Source organism: Pituophis catenifer, unplaced genomic scaffold, assembly GCF_029215685.1.
Source record: "Pituophis catenifer annectens isolate HBS135680 unplaced genomic scaffold, rPitCat1.0.hap2 SCAF_2, whole genome shotgun sequence".
Taxonomy (NCBI): Eukaryota; Metazoa; Chordata; class Lepidosauria; order Squamata; family Colubridae; genus Pituophis; species Pituophis catenifer.
The window spans coordinates 249111391-249138902 of NW_027256882.1; the positions used below are offsets into that span (position 1 = coordinate 249111391).

At 38.5% G+C, this 27512-nt stretch overlaps 1 long non-coding RNA gene across 1 annotated transcript in view; it reads left to right on the top strand.

Moving 5' to 3' along the window:
• The first annotated feature begins 2315 nt into the window (after positions 1-2315).
• The window catches only part of LOC139311329 (uncharacterized), a 134631-nt gene continuing 109434 nt past the window's right edge, over positions 2316-27512 (top strand). The window contains exon 1 of the long non-coding RNA XR_011599937.1: positions 2316-2393. This is a non-coding gene — a long non-coding RNA (uncharacterized lncRNA). The remainder of the gene's footprint in view (positions 2394-27512) is intronic.

Sequence of the window (27512 nt, forward strand, 5' to 3'; positions counted from 1 at the left end):
TAAGAATTAAGGCCTATGAAGAGACCAGAGGCATTTTTGTAAATGATGATAATTCTGAATATTGGCAATTTGCTTTGTATATTGTAGTTTAATTATAAGTTTTTTAAAAAACAGATGGGACAAAACGAAGATGGGACCAAATGTGGGAGCATGTGTTCCCTGATAGATTTGGGGGCCAAGCAGAAACAATGGGAGAAAGTCCTACAAATGGCCTTAGGCCATATAGGAGTTTATAGGCGATAACTGGCACATTGAATTCCACCTGGGAGCCAGCTGAGAGCCAGGCAGCAATGTTATATGAGCATAACAAGAAATGCCATAAATTGCTTGGGCTGCTGCATTCTGGACCAGCTGCAGTTTTGGAAAGCAGAATATGTAGAATATGTTTCCAGAGTCACTGGAAGTTGGATGGCCTATACTTTTAATTTATTATTACAATGGCTGTTCTCACAGTCAGCCAGATGTTTAGACTGGATTTGGCATTTTTATTCACCTATTGAGTATGTCCCAAGGATCTGGCATAGGCAGATGATGTTGTTTTGATAATACTAAAGGTATTGTTGCAGGATGTAAGCTGTTTCCAGTAAAGAAGTCTTTTGCAATTTATTGGTTGTGACTGTATCAATGCCAATGGTTTTCAAGTGATGCTGCAGATATTTTTGGATTGTATCAGAGTGCCTGTTGGTACTATCTCTGCTTTTCTTTTCCCACAGTCGTTTTACTTCTATTTCCAAATTTGTGTATTTTGTGATATTCTCTTCTATTCTGTTATTTCCACGTACTGCAATATCCACCTACCCAAACTTTGTTGTCTTTTTATTTTATCAACAATTGTTAAATTTGGGATATTAGATGACAGTGCTTCTCAGTTTGAATTGATATTCCAATTCATTTTATTGCTACTGTGTCATGCCATTGTTTGTAGACAATCTGAACAATCTTCTTGCAGCAGCTAACTAGGTGGTCCATTGTTCATTCAGCTTCTTTGCAGAGGCAGCTTTTGCTTTCTATTACTGTCTAGGATTTCTGACTTCATATGCCTTCCTATAGTTTTGACTATTTTCTCCCTGTTGATTATTTTTCTTTTTAAGATTTGGCCTTGTGCAGCCAGAATTATCTCCTCTGTTCAACTTTCTTCAACTTTTCTGTTCTTATTCACTGCCAGGTATTGTGTTTAGTGGCCATATACTGTAATATATTACATTACTATATTTCTTTTCTGTTCTTCATTTGGTGCTTCTTATAGGCCAGTTTAGTCTCTCCAATACTCAGTAGGCCTTCATGATGTATTAACACCAGTGCCTCTTCTTTACTATCAACCGAGGTGGCACAGTGGTTAGGGTGCAGTACTGCAGGTACTTCAGCTGACTGCTAGTTCAGCAGATCAGTGGATCAAATCTCACTGGCTCAAGGTTGACTCAGCCTTTCATCCTTCTGAGGTGGGTAAAATGAGGACCCAGATTGTTAGGGGGCAATATGCTATTTAGTATACTGTCTTTGGTGTAAGCCGGCCAGAGTCCTCGGAGAGTGGGCGGCATAGAAATATGACTAATAAAATAAATAAATAAAAATAAACTATTCTTCCAATGGCCTTTTTTCTTCTTCAGTTGTCTAATATACTTGAAACATTCCATGCCCATCTATTTTTATTGATAACTAGTTTCTGTCAACATCACTGCATGGATTAAGAGATGATTCATTGTCATTATTTTTCTGGTCTTCCTATCCAGGGCTTTTAGTTCTGCTTGAGTCCAGTCCACTATTCCAGTAATGTATCTACTGACTGGAATTGTCCATGTGTTAATTGCCTTGAAGGTATTTCTTCCACTGAGTTTGGACTTTAGATCCTCATTCTCATGAAATATCCACTTCTAACGTTCTTCTTGACTTCAATGTGCTTGATGTGATCAGTCCAAAAGGTGCCCATGTATTTGTAGTGATCATCTCCATCCAGACTCTTGATATTATTTTTATTGCACACCTTAATTCTTACAGTTTCAACTATTTTCCCCCTGTTGATTATTTTTATTAATAACACATGTTCATACAAGAGTTATGCCCATCTTCCTCTTGAAATGCCACAGATAGAACTTCCATTATATACTCATATGGATTTATAGTAGCTATGAACAACTGTTGTTCATAACTATTGTCAAAATACTCATGACTGGGAAGACACGATAACAAGGTCAGCCAATGAATAGGCATAGCAACTAAGTCATCCAATTGGGAGCTGAGACAGACTGGAGCCAGGGTGTGTCTTTGTCTGCAGCTTCTATTCTGTGCAGAGAAAACAAACTGAAACCAGTGTGTGTTAAGCTCTGAGCTGTGAAGCTGTGTATGTGAACTTGTCTACAGATCTGAGCTGAAATGACACTGTGAATGTGCTGTTGGTATTGTAAACTTACTTCATATATTATTGTGAATATAAAGAAGTTAATGAATCCAGCTTATTCAGTTATCTGTGTGTGCTTCTGGATTTGATTTTTGCAAGAAACTCTGACAACTATAATATGTTAGTATTATATGTTACATACTAATTAAATTCAAATAAGAAAGTATTGGAGTTTTGTACTGTTCTGGTTCAGTAGGAAAAAATGACATCATTATAAACAAATGCCACACTGAAGTATGTCTATCAATTTTCCAATAATTGTTTAATCTTGTCAAATGTTTTTACTTTTCTACTTAATTCTCAGGTTACTTTTTTTTTTGGGGGGGGGGAAGTATAGTTATTAGTATGTGGTTTTATTTAAATCTCCATCAATCTGTAGCCTGCCCTGGCTGTCCCTGTTTTCTATACCTGATGGGAAGCATTTCCTTATGATGTAACTTGACATTTAATTGAGCTGTGGGAAAGAAGAAAACTGTAGAGTATTACAGAGATGAATAAATGAAATGAAAAGTAGGATGCTCATACATACCTCTTGTAATTAGAATAAATCTATGAACCCCATATTACTTGCCACAAATGTCATTCCCCTCCCTATATGGGTGGGGAATTAAAAACTATTTATTTTCAATAAATTGAATAACAATGATGGATGTAAGTCAGTCAGAAGAAATGTCTATTGCAGCAGAAACTGTCTTTCTGAGGTTGAACAATGCTCCTGAAAGTTGTCTGTCTCTTTAAGCCTGCATCAGATGCTGGACATAGTTCTTTGTTTGGTTTGGTTAAATCTAGAAAGGAATTTTGAATTAAATTAGAGTTTGCTGTGACAGAGAAAACAGTCTTTAGAGTAGGCAAATTGCATTTCTCTGGTTCAGTGATTTTGCTATGCCACAGCTCCTGTCAGGAAGAGTTTTGCATTATTGAAAGCTGGTAGGTTTCCTTGTAAATACCCACCAGCCGTACACAGAGGAACCATACAATGGGTTCCTTGTCTACCTCTTATTTCTGTCTCAACACAGATGCACCAGAGCTCCTTTTACATGAACATAAAAATAAAACAAGAATGTATAAATCTCCATATAAAGTGAGGGTCTAATGAAGGGAAGGTATACCCATGTATACATGTCTCTTTGAGGAAAAGTGTTTTCTTTTTTCCTTTCTGTCTCAACTAGTTTCGCCCAGATAATTTAATATCTGGTGTTACACAATCCAAAGTGTTTTTAATGGAGTGCAAAGGCAGAAATGTTTCCTTCTCTTAAAATCATTCTGAATGCAAGCCTGGCACAGTTTACCTTCATTCAATTATAGCTAGAAGATCCATGCCAGCTCCAGCTATTTGGTCCCCAGCATGGAAAAGAGCACAGGTTTATCCCCCACTGGTATTCTGGCTGTATTCCTTTTGAGTACGGATGTTACTCCTATAGCCAGCATTGGACAAACTCTGAAATCTTTTCAACATTGAACTGGACAAGTCTAACACATCTGTGTCATAAATCTAACGATCTGTATCATATAGAACAAAACACTTCAACTTGAGCAGTGCTTAAGGAACTGGAAGCTCCTAGAAAGAATAACTTCACACTTATTAAATCTCAATCTTTACCTATGAAAGGTGAAGATTCTGCTTTTTTTAAGGGATTATTTTGCCTTCTTGGACAGAAAAGACTTGCTTGAAATATATTTATACTGTCTACATTTTCTTAGAGATTTCTGTTGGGGTATGAGGGAACTCAGTGATGCATCTGATATATTTGACATGCTTATCAGCATTCTTGCATAGCATCCCTACTACATTAAACAGTTGAGGTTTTGCTTCCTATTCCATGCCTTCAGAGGTACACCAGCTACAACATGGGGAGAATTTTTGGTTAGTGACTCACAGGTCAGCAGAGTCACTCCCAAGAGACACCACTTTACCTCCTTTAGAAACTGAGGCATTTCACAAGAAGTAATTCATGGAGTGCAGAAGTTGGAACTGCATGTGTATGACTCCAATCAGAATGATTATGGAAGAGAAATAACCAAAGTCAGATTTTCTCTTACAGAAATTATTATGCTCAATGTTAAAAAATGTGAGGCATTGTTGATCTTTGTCAGGAGGAATTTTCAATAATTAGGCCCCTACCATATCCTAGTTCCTACTCTCCATCATATGTAGATAACAGCATCTAGAGATAATTAAGCAGATCCATATAAGAAGTGGGATATCTCAAATAATAAGAACGACTACCTACAGTAGATGTCTCAAAGGAAAGACCACCCTGCAAGACAGGTTCTTATTTCTGCTAGCATCTTCATGGTACTTGCTTCTACCCATTTCCCAAAGCCACATCTACATTCTTTCAGAGAAGACATTTGTTGCTGCCTTGAATGTCATGGATACTATTATCTCTCTTATACTACTATTGACTATTCACCATATTTAATTTTCATGTTACTTGATTACAAATGTTTGTTTTTTGTTCTTTGACAAACACAGAAGAAGGATACTTCCTTTGGCACTATTCATCCAAAGTGTTGCCTCTTTGCTTCAATGATGCGAATGACATCTCCTCTGAGCATGAAGCACATTGACAATAATTTAGATTGTGTTACACAGGCCTTCTATATTACGTCTGAATTGTAGGATTGACTAATTTTATTCTGAAATAGAGGAGAAGCTTAGCACCATTTGGAACTCGGTCCCTATTTAAGTTGCACACAATCTGGGAGAAAAAATTTATTGTGGTAAACCCATACTCTTTATTAGGAAATTATACCTGCCTTGCAAAACGTTTTGTAGATTATCTTCCATGTGTGAATCCACCCTGCTACCCTTTGCCCTTTCACATTTCCAAGATAAGACTGCTTTCAGAAAGAAGAAACTATGCTAAGTTAGATTTTAAAACAGGTGTGTAATTTTTTTTTTTATTTTGGTTATGAGCAGACCTGAATTTTGCACTATTATGACTGGATGGGGAAGCCAGAAAAAAGCTATGAGCATAATTTAAAATTAAAGTAAAATAATTAAATACAATTAATATGATTGTGCCTTATGAATGTAATGCTGTTATGCTTAAAATTATACTTCACTTGGAGAATTTGGAGATACATCCAGGAACTCTAGCCAAGGTTTTTAGACATTTCATTTGTTCCTGATGCTGCTAGCTATACACTCCTGTTTTTAAGCATTCCCATTAAATATTAGGAAGTAAGACTCTGACAGGATCATTAACGAAAGAGGTTTTTTTTGCAAAGCTAGAGGCATTCAGTTGTTTCTAATTGCATAATTATATTAGCGAGCTTCACTATAATATTTGGTTTTTTAAGAGCTCCAAATTTGAGTCATTAGATTAACCAATTAAAATATATTGATTGACTAAAAAGTCACCCTCAATTAATCATGTAACACCTTTTTTAAAAAAAAAAGTTGCTTTTTTTAACAGTAGGTATTTAGAAGAATTTCAAGTGGCAATTTTTCTTCATTTTCATCTAGGAAACTGTTGCATATGTGCTTGATCCCTCTAAGAAGAGAATGCCTTATTTTTTGCCATAATTTTTGTTTTATGTTCATTCAAATCTATTTCAATTTAAGTGATTAAAATGAATTAACATTTACATGATTAGCTTATTTTTAAAAAATAACCTCAGTTTTATAACAAAGCAGTTAATTGGTGCTTAATACCTTATTCTTCATTGCTTTATTTTTCTACAGTTCTAGCAACTTTAAAAACAAGAAAACTTTGTTTTGCATTTGGTTGATCTAATACCTGTCATATTATATGTGCTTGTGTGAGATTTCTTCTGCCATAATGAACATTTTAATTCTCGTTTTTACTGCCCAAAATTTAAAATCTTGGAGCAATCCTGTTGTTGTTTATCATTCAATTTATCATTTAATTTCTGGACAATGGATCAATTGTAGTAAGCTACACTAGATCATCTATAAGAAATTGTTGATTCCCTTCAATCACATCTAAAAGGAAAGAAATATTTATAATAAGAGCCTTGATAGTACAGTGATTTAGTGCACCCTGTTATTAACACAGCTGCCTGCAATTTCTGCTGGTTCGAATCTCTCCAAGGCTCAAGGTTGACTCAGCCTTCCATCCTTTCTAAGGTAGGTGAAATGAGGACCCAGTTTGTGCGGGCAATAAGCTGACTTTGTATAAAATATACAAAAGAATGAAGGCTATTGCTTAACGCATTGTAAGCTGCCCTGAGTCTCCGGAGAAGGGCGGCATATAAATCAAATTAAAAAAAATAAATAAATAAGTAACAGTAAAAAAGAAAATAAATATTTAAAGAAATGACTACCAATCTTCATCATAACAATGGCAACAAATTTAGTAATCCTTCATCTTCTATAAACTTATATGCAAGTACTGCTTCTTCCTGTAATCCATTCCTTATCCATATGCAAATCCATAAATTATTAATATTACAGTCCTGGTGTCAGTAACAAATCCATAAAGGGTTCCCAGAATTTTATAGAAACATATCTTATTTTAACCATGGTCAAAGAAACTAATTTTGTACTCCTTCCTTTTGCTTCTAGCAGTCTTTATCTTTAATTCATTTAGATGTTGCAATAGGATATGATTTCTCTTCAGTATTTCTTTTCCCACAACAGTTTTTTCAAGACTTTTAGCAAAGTTCTTTTGTAAATACAGTAAGCAGTCATTATGCAGTTTGTTTTCTTGGCTTATCATTTCCACTTTAATTGTCATCTCTGTTTTATAACCCACACGTTTTCCCCTAACATTTCAACAATTTGTTTATATTCTAATAGTTCTGCATCACATGAAGTTTGTTTCAGATCTTTTTCCTGCAAATCTTCCAGGGTATTCTTTCTCACATCTGTCATTTCTCCTACAACATCATTTGGACATAGTCTATCCATAGAAACAGTCATCACTGCTGACATTGTTGCTGTAGTTTCTCTTCCGTTCTTCAAATATTTTCTAAAATATTTCAAGTGTCATTTCATTTTCTATCATTTTGTCCTAAAACTGATCTAAGACAAAAGGCAAACTTCATCATTTTCTTTTTCCTTTCAGTCTCCTTCTAGTATCTAATTTCTGAAACCATAATCTGTATGATCTTGCATTCTTTCCTTGTCCAGAAAGTTTCTTTAGCCATGGCCATGGCATGGTCTTCACTTGTTGGAGACATGCTAGTTCACCATTCCTGATCCAGGTCTGTAATTGATAAGGGTCCTCCTGAAGTAATAAAAATCTCATTCATGATGAGAAACTGGAAGACTGATTTCAGCAAAGTATTTATATAAACTCAGCTTATTGGTTGTGCCCCTGTGTTGTCAGTTGTCAAGGATATCCTGTGCCTTGATTGCATCCTCTATGGCAGGGGTCCTCAAACATTTTAAACAGGCGGTCAATTCACGGTTCTTCGGACTGTTGGGAGGCCGGAATGGCTGGGACAGTGTGACTAGGTGGTCATGTGATTAGGTGGGTGTGGCTAGGTCATGTGACTGGGTGGGCGTGGCCAATTTAACAGTCCATTGAATAATGCACACAAATTAAACTTTAATTTGTTTTGTCCTGGGAGTGCTTTATTTGCTTTTGTTTGCATGTTGCTCTTTTGGTCGTCTTTTCTTTTTATTAGATTGTTTTTTCAGTTGTTTAGGAGTCTAGTGGTCCACTTCAGGAAACTCAGTTTTGCAGCAATTCTTCTCAGCCCCAAGGAGCTTGAGAAATCTCTCTCTGTCTCTCTCTATCTCTTTGTCTCTCTCTCTTTTCTTCTCTCTCTCCTTCTCTTTTTCTTTTCTCTCTCTCTCTCTTTCTCTCTCTCTCTCTTTCTCTCTCTCTCTCTTTCTCTCTCTCCCCCCTCTCTCCCTTTCTCTCTCTCTCTCTCTGCCTGTCACTCTCTTTGTCTCTCTCCCTCTCCCTCTCCCTCTCTCTTTCTGTCTCTCTGTCTGTCTGTCTCTCTTTCTTTGTCTCTCTCCCTCTCTATTCTCTCTCTCTCCTTCTCTCTCCCTCTCTCTCCCCTATTTCTCTCTCTCTCTCCTTCTCTTTCTGTCTCTCTGTCTCTTTCTTTCTTTCTCTCTCTCTCTCCCTCTCTCTTTCTCTCTCTCCCTCTCTTCTCCCTCCCTCCCTCTCCCTCCTTCTCTCTTTCCGTCTCTCTGTCTGTCTGTCTCTCTTTTTTTGTCTCTCTCCCTCTCTCTCCCCCTCTTTCTCTCTCTCTCATTCTCTTTCTGTCTTCCTCTTTTTCTCTTTCATTCTCTCTATTTCTCCCTCCCTCTCTTTCTTTCTCTTTCCCTATCTCTTTCCTTCTCTGCCTCCCTCCCTCCCTCTTTCTTTCTGTCTCTCTCTCCCTCTCTGTTTCTCTCTCTCTCACACTCACTGTCTGTCTGTCTATCTTGTGGAGGTGGGGAAGGTGAAAAACGGGCCATTTTTGCCTGGTTTTTTGCCTTTTCACCGCCCCCCCCCACAAGCATTCTGCAGCCTAAAAGCGGGCAAAAATGGCTCGTTTTTTTGCCAAAAACGGGCCGTTTTTGCCTGGGTTTTTTTTTTTGCCACCTCCACAAGCATTCTGCAGGCTAAAATTGTTGAGCTTACCTTTTGGTTCCAGCCCTCAGGTCTCCCGAAGACAAGTCCTGCACTCTGCTGAAGGGTGGATGGGGTGATGTGGGCAGGGCCAATTTTGTGGTGCTCCGTGGGCCGGATTAATTGCTTCAGTGGTCTGTATGCAGCCTGCGGGCTGAAGTTTGAGGACCTATGCTCTATGAACTGATTCACATCACATGTAAATTTTATATATTATAATTTATATTTCATTACCCCAAGTTACTTTCTGAAGATCCTATTTCTTAATTATTGCATTTACAAATAATGGTTTATGCTCTTTTTCTCCTTCATTTCTTATTTTCAGTACTAATCTGCATTAGGTCTGAAGCATGTGCCATGACCCAGCATATAACTTTTATATACTATTGTTGCTCTCTAGCCCCATCTAGTGGCTGGAGAGACAAATACCAAGTATACTGTTTGAAGTTGACCTCAGCCCATTACCCATCAGTCTGCACTCTCAAAACAAGTGCTAGGAAGCCAGACTCCATTTTCTTTAACATTTGGAGAAGGCAGAAGCACAAAGAAAAATCCATCTTAATCTGTGGCAAATGATCATCCAAGGACAAACCCACATCCCATACACAGAGCATCCCTAGTGAGATTTAAATTGCTTGTATTTATTAATTGTTATGTTCAGCAGTAACTTAATACTGTCTATCTTGTAATTTGTTCTCATTGTATGTATCCCTATTTTTCCCAGTTTCACCATATCCTGTTCTTTCAATAAAACATTCAGATCTATGCACACAGATTGTTTTATTGGAGGATAGGTGGGTTTAGCTGCATATCAAGCTGTACACAGACTAGTGAGGACAGAACAGCATGCCTGGCTAATTTTCCCTTAAACCTCCATTTCTGTTGCATTTATATTCTAGAATGAACTCATTTTATCAGTTTTAGACTAATCTTTCACTTTTTGATTCCAGTTATAAAGCAGCACATGTAGCTGTTTTATAACAACTTCTGGTGTGCACGAATGGTTATAGAGGAATCAAAGCCATTTGCTAAAAAGTACCAGTGATGAGAAACGCCAGTCTTAGCTAATTATTTCTAATGTTTGACAACCATGTAAATTGTCCCTACAGAAAAGAAGCAAGAAACTGGATTAATTCCAATATATGCTTGCATGTGAAAATTAATAATAATATTTTTATAAGTCATACTCATCCATACTCCCCAGCATCCTAAAAAAGAACTAAATTCAAGGGTTATAGATGAGATCCTGGATATAAAGTTATGATTATCTTTTTTTAATCATATTGACCCTTGGTAATTTTAGAGCAGTAATCAAATTTTAGCCAGCACAGAGGTTTTTCCTGTGGGCTACATCAGCCAAGGAAAGCCATTTTTAACCTTTCCAATTGGGATCCTACATAGTTTTTGTTAAATATACTTTATTTTAATCTGGTGGCTCGATTCACAAATTACTGCAGGGTCTTTGGTGCTCTCTGAGCTTGGTTGTGTGAAAAGTAATTTTTATATCAAATTAACTCTATTCCTGCACTGTCTCTAACTTTCCCTAAACCATTAACATGATCCATAGAGATCCAAGACTATAAATAATGTTGCAAGCAAAGGTAAATACATCGTTGCAGAATATCGCTGAATTGTGTCTCCACTAAATAATTGACAGCTGAGCTGAAACTGATTGAATCAAGTAAAAATAGCAAACAGTGAAAATCCTTTACACAAACTTTCTTGAACCCACAAATGAGTTCCCCAAACTAATCCCACAAATCAAAGAAAAGGGTCTGTAAACATAAGAGAAATATTTAATGGAAATATTTTTGCCACTGAAGTTGCATGAACACCAAGTTAAACATCTTACAAGGCATGTATATACCCACACTCTGCATCCCACCTTCACTATGAATATTTCTACCCTCTGTACCCCTATGTGTAGCCTACCTTCAAGAGTGGGTTAGTTCAATGGTGAAATTCAATTTTTTTTACTACTGGTTCTATGGGTGTGGCTTGGTTGGTGTGGCAGGGGAAGGATACTGCAAAATCCCCATTCCCTTCCTACTCCTGGGGGAAGGATATTGCAAAATCTCCATTCCCACCCCACTCTGGGACCAGCCAGAGGTGGTATTTGCCAGTTTTCCGAACTACTCAAAATTTCCACTACCGGTTCTCCAGAACCTGTCAGAACCTGCTGGATTTCACCCCTGGGTTAGTTGCTCTGAAAATAAACTACCTTTTTCCATGCAGCATGTTTGGTGTAAGATCCAAACATGCTGCATGTTCGGGATCTTCTTGTAAAATCCCAACTTGGATTAGGACCTCAAAATAGTTTTTACAGTTGTTTTCTTGTAGACATTTCAATGCCAAACTAGGTAACATTATTAGTGCACCAAGGTTCTATGCAATTCAACCCTAACCTACAAATATTCTCTTCTAATAGTAACACAAATTATTGAAAGACAAAGCCATGATATTGTTTTGTTTATTTTACTGCAACATGGAAGGTCAACGATTGTGGTATCTAATGCATGCTTTAGGGCTCCATGTTGTATGTGAATCTGGCAATTATAGCTCAGTTAAATGATGATTTAAACAATGCACAGTTTAGTATAATTTGGAAAACTAACTACTGGGAGGAAAGTGCGGTAAAACAATTTATAAACATAACTGCTGGGATATTGTTCAAAGGAGTGCTTTTCATCCTCAACCATTTTAAGGTGTGTGAGCTTCAATTACCAGAATTCCTCCAGCCAGTGTGTGGGGGAGTTGAAGTAGAAACATCTTAAAGTTGCCAAGATTGAAAAACACTGGTTTAAGGTACCACTGTGGTAAAAGAAACTTGCTTCTCAGGGCTTTGTAATTTGGGGTGAAAAAAGAAATCTAATATAGGATTAGATAGCAATATGGTGATTGCTGGAAGCAGCCAAACTGCCTAACCCAGTTCCTGCATGTTTATAGTTAAAATGCAATGTTCCAGGGTTTTTTTAAAAACACGGCCATGATTTATACCTTTTAGGAGATATTTAGAAACACACAACAAAGGTAGTTTTCAAAATTACTTTGTGAAATCAGGAAGTTTATCTAGATGAGGAACTGGTTGGTTTGATTTGCTTAAGGACCCAAATTCCTTGCTTATCAAGGCTGAACATCTGAACTCTGAGCTTCACCCAATAATAATTTAAATTGACAGGGCTTTTGGTCTGACTAAGAGCTATATTGAATGACTGAATTCTGATCCTTGGAGGAAAGAAAACAAAGTAGAACAAAAAAAAAAAAATCTACGGCGTATCATACACACTTGATTTCTATGGCTTCAGCACAGGCATAAATTAATGGGGTAATAACAAGCAGCTGCAATAACAGAAGAGGAATGATGTGTCAATGGTGCTGGAAACCCATACTGTGCTTCAGGTTTTAATATATGAGCAGCCTTATGGCTCAAACTATGTTTCACCTAGTCCAGCATTTGTTCCCTAGCCTTGGATTATTTCAGGTCCTTCAGAGAAGGTGTGGATACTTTTATTTAGTGTTCTGCAGCTGACATGAGAGCTTTGGGGAAAGGCAAGAATACAGTTATAGAACAAATGTGTTGCTTGGTATCACTAAGTAGGTCTGGGAATAAAGAATAGCAATAAAAATCCTGCAATAAGCTGCATTGTTAGCCAGGGTAACCAATACTGTAGTAAGCTGACTGACCATAAACAACTTTTAATAGTCTCTACATCCCAAGATCTCGGAAATAGACATAGATTCTTTTTATTATTATTATTATTTCAATAGAAGAAGCAGATCTGTGCACCTAAATTGACCAATACAAATCACTTCCACCTTCAGAGATGAATAGCAAAGCCTCCAGACATTAAGTACTAGAATTATTTCCTGCATTATGATTTTTTTTTAACACTGTGTAAAACAAAAAGATATTTAGGGAGGGATCACACTCCCCATTTCCCATTTTTTTGTCTGCATTTAGGGGGGATCATGTATACCTGATTCCCACTGGACTTTTTCTGACTGAATCATTGAAATTTGGCAGCAAGAGAGCATGAATGATTGATTATTGTGATGTTTTCCATGGTTGCTACAGGGAGTCCTCAACTTATGACCTCAATTGAGCCCAAAATTTCTTTTGCTAAGTGAAATATTTGTTAAGTGAATTTTGCCCCATTTGACGACTTTTCTTGTTAACTGAATCATTGCAGTTGTTAAATTAGTAATATAATTGTTAAGTGAATCGGGTTTCCCCATTGACTTTGCTTGTTAGAAGGAGTGTCAGTGTCACAAAAGGACACTAAAAACAGTCATAAATATGAGTCAGTTGCCAAGCATCAGAATTTTGATATTGTGATCATGGGGATTGTTGTAAATTTAATAATGACGGAGGCGTTGCAGGTTAACAATTAACAGCTCTTTATTTAATAACAGTAAAGTCTAACCATGACTTGCTCCTTACTTCTAACACTGGTGAGCGAGCGGTTTCCTCAGCACTGACAGCACTTTTATAGTAGAGTTGTCAGTGTCTCGGCCAATAAGCATGTTCCGATATCCCGCCAGTTAGTTGCCATGCTGGCAGACCAATCAGCTGTGCGTCCTTGCCACATGGCTGCTGGCTTGCCGTAACAGGGATGTTGCAATGGTCGTAAGTGTGAAAAACAGTCAAAAGTCACTTTTATCAATGATGTTGTAACTTTGAACAGTCACTAAATGAACTGTTGTAAGTCAAGGACTGTACATATTTTTTTGTCTTTGTTATTGTAATGGGTTTTATTCTTACTTTTAATATTGTTTGCCACCAAGGGTTACTTGTAGATATGGGGTGGCTATGCAAACTAATTTACTGAAGTAATTATTGTGCAGCAACGTAATTTCCCATAAGTGTTTTGCATGCATATAATCTGTACTTTCCAACTCAGTTAAAAAGAAAAAAAAAAATCCCACCCAGCTTCCAAAACAAAACAGGAAAAATGTTTTCACTTGCTTTGCATCACCACTTCATTTCTTATAGCCTTCAGTTATGAAAATGCCAAAACAAAACAAAACGAAAAATCTACTCTTGAAAGAAATAGAAATGAATTGAGAATCTGGAAATGATTTACTAGGGGCATTTTTCTGCTACAGTGTGTTCCCTGTTCTTCACTGTGAAAAAAGGCAACCAATGGAGGGAGGGTATCAAAAAGCCATGTAAATTGCAACAATATGAGCAATGCTAAACTCCCCTTTAAGCCCATGCATGAAAGGTGTAATGTGTTACATTAAAAAAGACTGAGGACAGTGGTGGGATTCAAATAATTTAACAACTGGTTCTCTGCCCTAATGATTTCTTCCAACAACCAGTTCACCAAACTGTTCAGAAAGTTAATAACCGGTTATCCTGAAGTGGTGCAAACTGGCTGAATCCCACCACTGGCTAAGGATGTGATTGCATGATCACGGATACCAAAAATACCAGGCATAAGTGGTTTGTTATAGTGCAAATCTGCTAATGCATGACACTGAATGTAAATTTGTATACTTATATATGCACATATTTCAGCCAACTATTTATTGAAATGTTAAATTATTAATAACATTGCTTTTTGAATTGGGTCATGTCACTTCCAGAGAAGACCAAATTGTCCTAAAGTTATATCTAGAAAACATGGTTTTGGAGGAGCTATGTTTAAATCCCTGTTCAAACACTTGGTCGCTCAACTTTCTTTTCGGCTTCAGTCGCCGTCGCAAAATTGGCATATCAATAGCTAAGATGAATTGTGTTGAACTGAAACCGTGTGGTAACGTTATTTGAACATTGCAGCTATTATAACAACTGGGAGCAATTTCTGCCTATAAGAATAAACATCAGGAGGTCAAAATTGCTCCACTGGAGTTTGAAAGAAAAATATGAGTCTTGGAGTTTGGGACAATAGACTAGACTGGAAAGGATGTTTCCTCCCAGTGTAAGCTTTCTGTTGCTTTGTTTCATTATCTATATAATCTCTCTCTCTCTCTCCCTCTCTCCCTCTCCCTCTTCCTCCCTCTCTCTCTTTCTCTCGCCCTGCCTCTCTCTGCTCCTGTGCGGATGAACCAAAATGTCTAGTTTTATAATGCAAACAAATCCTTAGGAAAGAATGTGTGTATCTCTTTCTGCTGAAACAGATGTAAATTTTCAGATTTGACTTTCCAGACATCCTATGCATGGAGGGGAAGCATTGTGTGCAGGAAACAATGTTTGCCTAGAGCCATATGTGCTTTTCTGCTGTTAGGTTAATATACCTATTAGTCTTAATTGTCCTAGCTGAAGGGTAACATTTAAGATCTACTGCTTTGGGCATGTCTCCCTTCTTAATTTACACATCTCCTTAAATTTGTCTTCTTTCAGCATTTTTTTTTAATGCAGATTTTAGTCACATCACACAGCAATCAATAGACTGAATGCCAGTTAAACATTCAGTGACGAATGAGCATTTTATCATGTTAACTGAGGCTCCTGTCTTACACATGACAATGTGTATATTCATCTCTTATAGTTTTTGTCTCCCTTGTTAGTGGCTGTGCTATCTCTATATCAATGTTCTGGCTGGCTGCAATTACAAGTTTTCCCAGCTGGGAACTTGTTGATTTTATTCCCCTTTGGGCTCAGTGACATGCTGATCTGTTTTGAAATGAGATTCCAATTGTTTCACCTCTGTATTTTGCATCTTGTTACTACTCTGTATTAGAAGAGAGGGGTCTCATTTCCTCCCCTTTCTTCCATCAATGGTATACAATCTCTGCAAAGCTGAGATGAAAAAAAAAATCTGTTATGGCTAAATTGCAGTGTATAAACCAAAAATACCTTTTTGCCTTTTACAAAGCTTCTTCTGAAAAGTTCTTCTGGGAACTTATCAGTGGTGGGTTGCCCCCGGTTCAGACCGGTTTGCAAGAACCGGTAGTAAAAACGGCAGGAGTCCCTGCCCACCGCACCGGATGACGTCATCAGTGATCTGCGCATGTGCAGAAGGCGTGCACGCGAGTGAAGTGACCATGCGCGCACAATCCCATTGTGAACTGGTAGTAAAGGTAAGTAGAACCCACCCCTAGAACTTACCTACAGCTCACAATCCTAACATTAATTGGACTGGCAGTAAGATTATTCTACAGTTCATTTGTGATGGGATGGAAAACAATTACATTCAGATTAAAATCATATTTCCTTTCCAATGTTGAATGTTTAAATAATTTCCTTCCTCCCTCCCTCCCTCCCTCCCTCCCTTCCTTCCTTCCTTCCTTCCTCCTTCCCCTCCTGTGCTTCCATACTAAAATTTAGCAACCCATTTTCCTATAGTACTTTTTCTTGATTAATTTAAGATACATGTAGAATTCTGCCAAAATTTAAGAATCTGGATGGAGACACCAAAACAGATAATGGCATAGTGGGATAATACAATTTGCACAGTTTGGCAAAAGGCATGGAAGGAAGGAACCAGATGGATCTTCATGGGAACCTTGTTCTGTACTGTGAAATGCCACTATTTTGTCTGCACCCTATGTAAGTTTCACAGCAGGGGAACTCTAAGGACCTTCTTGATGCAATATCATATAGGATTTTATATGTTAAATCCAGTCTTTTGAACTGGGCCTTGAAGCATACTGGAAACCAATGGAGTGATTTTTTTCTGAGTTGATTTTATTCTGTGAGGCTCATATCTATCGGCAGCCTGACTACAAAGTTCTGTTTTCAAATAATCTCTTAATGGAATCTCACCTAATGGGTGTTAGAGCTGCCCAACCTATATTCAGAATATAAGGGAACAATTAATATTCCACAATACAGACAAAAAAAATAAAATAAAAGTGATCCTTTAGGTTACAGACAAATCATAGGTAATTTAACTCCCCCCAAATAACAGTTTAATTAATCCCTCCCAGAAGATTAAAAAAAATTAATTCTATTCCTATTGTTTTCTAAACAAAAGATGGGCCTAATAGCTTCACCATCTAATTCCACCTGCAGTTCTGCCATTTAAAATGCTCTCTTAAATTAATTTTGACAGCCCTTTGGATTCCCTGAACCTGTAGAATAAATTTGAATCTTTGTTGGCAACTGGCATAGATTTGGATTTAAAGTCATATAAGGTTTTTCTATTCAATAATGAGGCTCAATTGATTTAAACCAGAGGTCTTCAAATTTGGCAGCTTTAAGACTTGTGGACTTCAACTCCCAGCATAGCTGGCTGGAGAATTCTGGGAGTTGAAGTCTACAAGTCTTAAAGCTGCCAAGTTTGAAGACCTCTGATTTAAACAGTGCCTTATTAGAGCTGAAACAGCCAATTGTAGATGAAAACATACAGAATGAGGTTTCAGTCCACAACATCTGATAGTTTGAGTTTATTTGTAGGACTTTTTTTTTTCCGGCAGCCTTTTATCTTGCCAACATTATTTGCTAAATTCAGTGTGCAGCCGTATTGCCTATTATATGTTCCTACCTATTTCAGGAACTCACCTCACTATGTCCTTCTCCATTGCCCTTTCTGTTCAGTCAGGCACAAGGACCTAACTATCTCTTTATTAATTATGTGAGTTTTCAGAAGACAACCTTATATTTTTAGAGAATATTGATAAATGCTCAAATATTGTTATTGTCATTGCGGTTTGACATAGGATTGTATAGCTTTGTTTTTTAGACATGATTGTAAAGAGTTTTAATAATATTGCTTTATGTGTGAGAATTTACCATTTCCCCTAAAATAAGACATCCCCTGATAATAAGTCCAGTTGGGCTTTTGAGCACATGCACTAAAATAAGCCTCCCCCCAAAGATAAGACCTGTCCAAAAATATTTAAATGCAGAGCTGGAAATCAAGTAAGACAGCAAGAGGAGCCCCATCTTGCTCCATGTGCCCCAAAATAATAAGACCTCCCAAAAATAAGGCCAAGCGCTTATTTCGGGGTTCAAAAAAATATAAGACAGGGTCTTATTTTCCGGGAAACACGGTAGGCAATGATGGGTTTTTTTGGCTACTGACTCATATTTGGATTCCTATTCCTATTCAATTCCATCCCATTCCAGTTTATTCCTTCCCAACCTTGGAATATCAAATATTTTTTCAATTACTCTGGTCCTATTTAATTATTCATCTTCCTATACAAAACACTCTTGATGTTTTAACAGTATCTAATATCACCTTTTTCTGGAATATTTGCTAGAATAACTGGCTATAGTCCTATGAACACTTACTTGAGGCTATGATTGCTAATTCATTAAACAAAATGGAATATAGTTACATTTTTGTACGGGCTTCTTGCTTATTTTAGTTTCATGAAAAAAAAAAAAAGTAGTGCCTTCAGAGACAAAAAGAAGAATGAACTGAATGAGCTTGTGTATGTTTCTGCAGATCTATGATTGACTGCATCTCATATTTCATTTCTCCAAATTATTTTTTTGTGAATTAAACCATTCTATATAGGACAGAACAACAAAATGGAGGAGGATATTCTCCATTCCAATAGCAAAATAAAGGAGACTTAACAAAATGTGTGAACTACCACATAGAATCCCTAATTTCACATGGCAGAAAAATAATGCTTAGGATTATCCTTGGGGTTTAAAGACCTATATGGAAAAAGTGGTGTCAGATCTTCAATCTGTCTTTAGAGAAGAGCAAAGAACACAAAGATATTAATCCTGATGCACACTGTATAATTAAAAAGGCGAAAAAAAATAACAAAAAGAAGTAAGTGTGTGCTTCAATGATTACAGAAAGGCCTTTCGTTATGTCAAACACATCAAGCTATAGAAAGTGCTAAGAAAAATGGGAATTCCAGATCATCTCACTATCTTCATGAAAAACTTATATACAAATAGTAATAACACTTAGACTTATATACCACTCCATAGTGCTTTACAGTACTCTCTGAGCAGATTACAACATCAGTATATTGGCCCAGTGGTGAAATCTAAAATTTGTTACTACCGGTTCTGTGGGCGTGGGTTGGTGTGGGGGGGTAATGTGACTGGGTGGGCGTGGCCATTTTTTTTACTTTTAAAACCATTTTTTACATGTAAAACCATGTAAAAAAAATGCTTTCAAAAGGCTCTGATGATCCCAACTGAGTTGCCTGATCATCAGAGGGTTTTTAAAAAACTCTCTGATGATCAGGCAATTCAGCTGGGATCGTCAGAGCTTGGATCGTCAGAGCCATTTAAAAGAAAAAAAAATTTTTTTCTTTTAAATGGCTCTGACGATCCAAGCTGAGTTGCCTGATTGGCAGGCAACTCAGCTGGGATCGTCAGAGCTTGGATCGTCAGATCTTGGCTCATCAGAGCCATTTAAAAGAAAAAAAGCCTCTGATGATCACGCAGTTTAGCTGGGCATGGGGGGCGGGGGCAGGGATTTTTGCTACCAGTTCTCCAAACTGCCCACCGCCATCGCTTCCTACTCGCCTGAGCCAGTCCGAACCGGGAGCATTTCACCCCTGTATTGGTCCCAATAATTTGGTTCCTCATTTTACCAACCTTTGATTTTTTTAAGGTTGTTAGAAGTATAAAATTATTCTGTTGGATTTATAAAGCAGCATATTAAAATATTTATATTTTCTTTTACTGTGAATTCAGTATCAGGAGGAAACAATTTCTTTATACATTTATTTATTTATTTTTATTTTATATTGGATTTCTATACCGCCCTTCTCCCTGAGGACTCAGGGCGGTGTACAGCCAGATTAAAAAACATGCAGAACAAATATTAAAAACAATTAAAAGATATATAAATTTGGCCCAATTAAAACTCATTACCAATTAAAAACGTTTAAAACATTTAAAAAACAGTTAAAAATTTCATCTTAAGCCAGCCCGGCTTGTTTAAATAAATGGGTTTTAAGGGCGCGACGGAAGGCACTGAGGTCTTGGATTTTCCGTATCTCTGGGGGGAGCTGATTCCAGAGGGTAGGTGCCCCCACAGAGAAGGCTCTCCCCCTGGGGGTCACCAGCCTACATTGTCTGGCTGATGGCACCCCGAGGAGGCCCTCTCTGTGGGAGCGCACGGGTCGATGGGAGGTCGTTGGTAGCAGCAGGCGGTCTCGAAGATAGCTAGGCCCTATGCCATGGAGCGCTTTAAAGGTGATAACCAACACCTTGAAGCGCACCCGGAAGACAACTGGGAGCCAGTGCAGCTCGCGCAGGAGCGGTGTTACATGGGAGCGCCATGCTGCTCCCGTCACTACCCGCGCTGCTGCGTTCTGGACCAGCTGGAGCCTCCGGGTGCTCCTCAAGGGGAGCCCCATGTAGAGAGCGTTGCAATAGTCAAGGCGAGAGGTGACGAGGTGACATCACTTATCTTGTTTACAATCTTGCCTTCATTTCAATAAGATTTGGTTGGATGCCATCATTCATTTTTCCTCAATATTTGAAATAGTAATAAATAGAAAGCACATGCAAGCAAGATTATGCATATGGCTTAGATGTACAGTATATTCCTTAGGGAAATGAAAGCACTACAGAGCTTGATCAATGTTATTTATACAACTTTAGCAAGAGTTCTGTTTAGACAGTGGCATAATCAATGCTGTTCAATATAGACCCACTGCACAGGGATTGTGGTAATTAGGATTCCTGAATACTGTTTTATATGTTCATCTCTCTAAGCCGCAGAAAGTTTAGGGGTTAACTTTCCAAGATCTGTGAAACTATTAAAATCTCAATTTTTGTTGTCATGCTACAACATGGAATAATAAAAGGTGAAAGTGGTGGTAATAATAGGGGGAAGTAGTTTTTGAAGATGGGACCAAGAGTATTGTATCTCTATTGGAAGACTTATTTTTTTTCCCAAAAATAAGCATAATTTACTAGCTATAGTATAGGATCCATGTGTTTACAAGTTATTCTATAGAATCAATATTGTAGGTTCCATGCATATTATAGCTATACTACAGGATCCATGCTATAGGATCCATGCATAGTATAGCTATACTATGAGATCCAAGCATGATTTACTAGCTGTACTATAGGACTTTGAACTAAAAGTTGAAGTGTGGAATTCTGGTGCTCTCTGAGTTGGTTGCCGGAAGATATACGGTAGTTTTCTACAGGTAAATTTTCCAAGCAGACTTTAACTTGATTGCTCAATCAATTTGAAAATGTAAAGTAAAAGAATAGTCATTTGGGAGTTATAGAGGATGATGGGGCTTTTTTGTTTTTCATGAAACTCAGTGCCTTAAGTACGTAGATACTCCAGGTCTATAGGAAAATGTTTTGCCAATATCTGAGACAAGTGGTTGGTCAAGGGACTTGACTACCATAGCTCTTGAAAAGAACCATTTGTCAGTTCTCCAAACTACTCAAAATTTCCGCTACCGGTTTTCAGAACCTGTCAGAACTTGCTGGATTTCACCCCTAATGTGTATGTTTGAAACCATCTTGATTCCTGGTGACTAGATGAACAGGTACAGTTAGTTGTCTTGACCATATTTTATAAGTAATTAGACGTAGTATTCCACCTAGGGTTGAGAAGGAATGGTTGAATCAAAGTCACCCAAGTACTTTCTAGGCTTAAGACAAGTGTAAGGCCGCAGTCTCCTGACTTTTAGTCCAGTAAGACTAATTACTTTACAAAAACATTAGTCAATATTAACTTACTCTACAACTATTTAATGAACTCAAAGTTCTTACTTTCTTTACAGTATTTCTTACTACTCCTTGGTTTCCCCAAACTGGTTGCTGTTCTGCCCCAGCTAAGGATCCCAAAGAACACAGCACACACAAACTCTGAACAAAACTTAGTTTACTCAAATAACGCAGTTTTAGCAAATGCCAGCTGTTAATAAGCGTTCTTAACAGCCTGCCAGAATTCCACAGATAAGATAGTCAGAGTCTTACTGGAGTTGGAAGAAAGCCCAGAAACAAGGTTGCAGAGACATCCCAATGTGATGATTAATGAACTAAAGTTGTTTCCTGCAGCTTGTTGCCAGCTGCATTCTTTCTTAAATAGGCTAAGGGAGTGGCCAATTAGCCCCAAGCCTTACTCTTGAGGAGACCTCCTCCTGAGGAACCACTCTTGCCTTTTGGCAGCTCTGTGTGCCTGTGCATTGAGAAGAGGCTCCTCCTCTTCATCCTCTTCAATTAAAGGAGCCTCTGGAGGTTCTGAAGGCCCTGACTGGATCTCTGCCTCTGGACCACATCTTCTTCAGTCTCCTCGCTGTCCGACGCAAGCGCCGGCTGCACAGGCTGCTGGTGCAGCACCACACCAGCCTCCTCCTCGTTGGGATCAGCAACAATCCGTGCAGGCAGCTGACGGGCCATAACATTCCCATTATTGCAATGGGAATCTTGGCATACAAATTAAAAACAATAATCCCCAAATACTCCCCAAATATTTAAAATGGCAGTTTTGTCTCTCTGTGTTAGGCATGTTAGGGCATGCAATAACTACATAATTTATTTAAGAAAATTTCAGAAGAATAATCTAACATAATGGAAAAACTCCCACTCCCACCTCCACCCAAAAAAATTACAATCTTCTTTTAATGAAGTTTGGTTCTTAGTTATTTTAAGTTTGCCTAATTTTCTTGGCAGCAGTACAGAAATAATTTGCTATTGATTTCTTTTTGGATACCTTTCATTTCACAAGTTCTAGTACACTTTAGGAATGAAAGTCAGCTAGATAATTTAGTCACTCTCTCACAGCCCAACTTACCTCACTGGGTTGTTGTTGTTGTGGGGGAAATAGGGAAGGAAGAAGTATTAGGAATGTTTCTCACTGTGAGTTATTTATGAATAATTAATAAAGGTGGCATGTAAAGAAAAAAACAAACTTATTTTTGGTTGCGGTGACATTAGAACATACCTTACTTACTTAAGTGTTGCAATTTAAGAATGTATAGGAAGTCATATTGGGCTTTAAAATGCTTTCACCATTTTTTTAAAAAAGCTAACCTGATTAAATTGACCAGAAGATTATTCCAATTACATTGTAAGTATGGTTCAGAGCTAATTTTATGAAACTTTATCATGTTCATGACTCCAATTACATTGTAAGCGTCATTCAGACCTAATTTTATAAAAGCTTACTGTGATTTTTTTTTATTTATCTCCTTTCTGCGTTGCCATAAATCAGAGATTTTTGATGGTTTATATAAAATATAAACTCAAATAAAATTCTATACAATTATAAACAACAAAGCAACCTCACCAAATGCAAATTGCAACAATAGAAATAGAAAATACAGATGGCTTAACTGAAGTCAGGAGACTGGTTCTTCGGAACAAGTCAGTCTTTAAAAGCTTCTAAATGTTAGCAAGGATTTCCACTAGGAGGCTGATGCGCAGCATTGATGGTGCCACGGAAAAAAATTCCCCCTTGCTTTTGACGGCTCAAAAATGTGGGGTAAATAGCACTTTCTTGTGACTCCACTGAATTGGTTATCCACGATTGATAGGAGTATGTGATCCTGCAGATATTCAGGCATCCAGCTTTATAGGTTTAAACTAGCACCTTACAATACTCTTCAAATATGTATAATATACTGTATATTCATGATCCATTGATGGAAATGATATATTTGGCAGCACCACACATTTTCTCTATACTTTGCATTTTTCAGTGCCAAATTGTAGTTCTAAATAATCTTCACTAAGGTTGCTAAAGTCATGCAGAAAGCAACTGAAAGCTTCTTCAACAAAGGCATGCACATCTCCACAAGTGATATTACAGAATGCTACCAGATAAGTTTGAAATAGCACTCTAGACACACATGCGTATACATGCTATTGCAGTGTGTATGCATGTATTTTGTGTGTGTGAAAGTTTTAAATGGGCTGTAAATCAATGAAAATAGATTTCCTTTTTTCTTTATCTTTTTAAAAAGTCATTCTGTACAAAAGTCCCTCCAAAACAAACAGCATGCATTAGTAGATTCCCTACTTCATAACACATAAATACAACTCATCTCAATTCATTTCTGTTAACTGATTGGACAGAAATGCATAGCATCCCTATGAAAAGAGATAGTAATTATGTTAGATTCTACTCCTATAAAGGCCATTTACAGTAAACACAGCAGTGGGCTCAGAGTTAAATTAAAATTGATTACATGTGCAGTGGTTCTTCAAAGCTTTAGGGACTGTACAATTAAAAATTCAAATGTTGCTATTTGGTTTTCTTGTGAGATTGGTACTTGATTTAAGCACCCAGCAGGCCAGTGATGGGAAAACACAATGGGGGACAAAAATGAAGATATTTCGTTTCCAACACATACCTGTTAGGAAAATAGATAACCATAACTATCAACTAATTTCTTTAACTTAGGTACAATTAAGACTCATATTTTAACTTTTTAATGTCCCTCAATGTTAAGGATAGTGCGTCTATAAGCCATTTTAATTTTTAGTCCACATGAAATGAACAATAGCAAAATTCCATTTATTAAATGACCATACAAAACACATTAAAGTATTAAGGAAATTGTACTTTTTTCCTGAAAAGATTTCTCTATAGAAATCTTTTATTATCATTCACTGGAAAATAGGTCACATTTATGCTTTTATGACAGAATACAATTTGTTCATCATATGAACCAAAGATGAATTTTCAACATATGGTCTGGATAATATTGATTCAGATATTCAGAAAATAGGCATATTCCATTCAGTTGGATTTAAGGGCTACTAGATTAGCATTAGACCAAATGTAATCACAATTCAGAGATCTTTGTGTCACCTATTCACTATTAATGGAAACCAAGACACAAATAAAACAATCCTTTTGATGGGAAATAAAGGGATCAAAGTTGTGCTTTCATGAAGAGCCTTTGTAATACAGTGGTCTAAGGAACCCTGTTATTAAGCTGGTTATTAAGACCAGCTGCCTGCAATTACTGCAAGTTCGAATCTCGCCAAGGCTCAAGGTTGACTCAGCCTTCCATCCTTTCTAAGGTAGGTAAATTGAGGACCCAGTTGTGGGGGCAATAAGCTGACTTTGTATAAATATACAAAAGGATGAAGGCTATTGCTGAGCACATTGTAAGCCGCCCTGAATCTCCGGAGAAGGGTGGCATATAAATCAAATTTAAAAAAAAAAGAGAGCACCTAATGATAAAGCAATCTGTTTAAGATATCATTAAAATTTGATTCATTAAAAAAATACATTTTGATTTGATTCATTCATTCACAGATTCAATTTATATGCTACCAGACTCCCAACAAATTTGAACAATTAAAAGTGAAGTAAAGTACAAAACACACACAAAAAAGAATCATAAATGGCCCCAGGAACAATGTAACAACCTTCATGGTGCCATGAAACATAGGAAAATAATCAGATCTTTAATAGTTTCCTGAACATCATCAGGATGGAACTATTCAAGTGTCTGGTTGGGGGGATATCATTCTAAAAGGCAATGACTGTAACCGAGAACGGATGTTCCTGGGCCCTGCATGATGACACTTGATAGGACCCAGAATATATCCATTCTTTCTGATCAAACCAGATGTATAGGAGCAATTGGAGATAGGTGGACCCTCAAATATCCAGCTCTCAATGATCCTGATGTCTCTGAGTGTGGCCTGCCCTCAGGATCTTTCCATACCTTCTTCTGCCTATCCTGCTCTTCACACTTCTACACATCACAGGTGGAGTTTCAATCATATTGTTATGACTACAGCCTTGATTAGGTTAATCACATCCTATGGATACCCATGGATGAGCATCACATAGGAATTTGAAAACTACTGGTTAGACCAGGAAAGAGAAATTATTCTGAAAGATGGCAGTGGCAAATCTCAAATAAGTTTATTTCAAGAGGTTCCTTAGGTTTTAAATATACAATAAACTAGACCATTTGAAAAGAATATGCTCAAGGGTTGGGGAATTATAATAACAATAAATTAAAATAATTTTTAGTTCCACTTAATGTCACAAAAAGTTCAATAAGTCATGGTCAGATCACTCTCTCCTTCTCCTTGACCTTCAAACCGCTGCACCCCGCCGCAGGGAGGCGGAACCGATGAGATGGTACCGCCCCAGATGCCTGATGGAACCTGATAGGTTCCAGACGGAGCTTGGGCCAATTCCTGAGGTTCTGGCTCACGCCTCGACTGGAGACCTAGTGGCCGCCTGGGATAGGGCGGCCGCTGGAGCTCTGGATCGAGTCGTGCCTTTGCGACCTCTGACCCGGCATCGATCTCACCTGGCTCCTTGGTTTACTGAGGAGCTGAGGGAGATGAAGCGCCGGAAAAGACGCCTAGAGAGTAGTTGGAGGGCCAGTCGTACTGAATCTGACCGGACACTGGTAAGATCTCATATTAAGAATTGCCTAGTGGCAATAAAAGCAGCAAAATGCACTTATCTTGCTGTTCTTATTGCGTCATCAGATAACCGCCCGGCCGCCCTGTTTAGGGTGACCCGCTCCCTGCTCCACCAGGAAGCGAGGGAGGACCCCTTGGAGGGAAGAGCCGAGGATTTTGTTCAGTATCTGTATGACAAAATCACTCAGATTCGGGAAGATCTGGACTCCGACTGGGTAGATCCAGCGGGGATGACGGGGGCAGGTCCTGAGAATGTTATCTGGGATGAGTTTGATTCTGTGACCCCTGAGGACGTACACAGGATTCTAGGTAGACTGAATGCGACCACATGTTTGTTGGACCCGTGCCCCTCCTGGTTAGTGCTGGCTTCCCGGGAGGTGACGCGAGGCTGGCTCCAGGGGATTATAAATGCTTCATTGGGCGAGGGTGTCTTTCCCGCCGCCTTGAAAGAGGCGGTGGTGAGACCTCTCCTCAAGAAGCCTTCCCTGGACCCGGCAACATTGGCTAACTATCGTCCAGTCTCCAACCTTCGCTTTGTGGCGAAGGTTGTTGAGAGTGTGGTTGCACGACAGCTTCCCCAGTACCTGGATGAAACGACGTATCTAGATCCGTTCCAGTCGGGTTTCAGGCCTGGGTACAGCACGGAAACGGCATTGGTCGCGTTGGTGGATGATCTCTGGAGGGCTCGGGACAGAGGTTGCTCCTCTGTCCTGGTCCTATTAGATCTCTCAGTGGCTTTTGATACCATCGACCATGGTATCATGCTGCATCGGTTGGAAGAGTTAGGGGTGGGGGGCACTGTGTTGCAGTGGTTCTCCTTCTTTCTCTCCGACCGGCTGCAGTCTGTGTTGGCAGGGGGACAGAGGTCGACCCCAAGGCGCCTCATATGTGGTGTGCCATAAGCGTCAGTCCCTCGCCCCTTCTGTTCAACATTTATGTAAAGCTGCTGGGCGAGATCATCTGTGGTTTCGGGGTGAAGTACCATCAGTACGCTGACGATACTCAGCTGTACATCTCCACCCCGGACCACCCCAACTATGCCCTTGAAGTGTTGTCCCAGTGCCTGGAGGCCGTACGGATCTGGATGGGGAGAAACAGGCTCAGGCTCAACCCATCCAAGACCGAGTGGCTGTGGTTTCCGACGTCCCGATATAGTCAGCTGGTGCCATCGCTGACTATTGGGGGCGAAGCATTGGCCCCCACAGAGAGGGTTCGCAACTTGGGTGTCCTCCTGGATTCACGGCTGTCTTTAGAATAGCACTTGACGGCCGTGACCGGGAGGATTTTTCATCAGGTCCGCCTGATTCGCCAGTTGCGTCCCTTTCTGGAT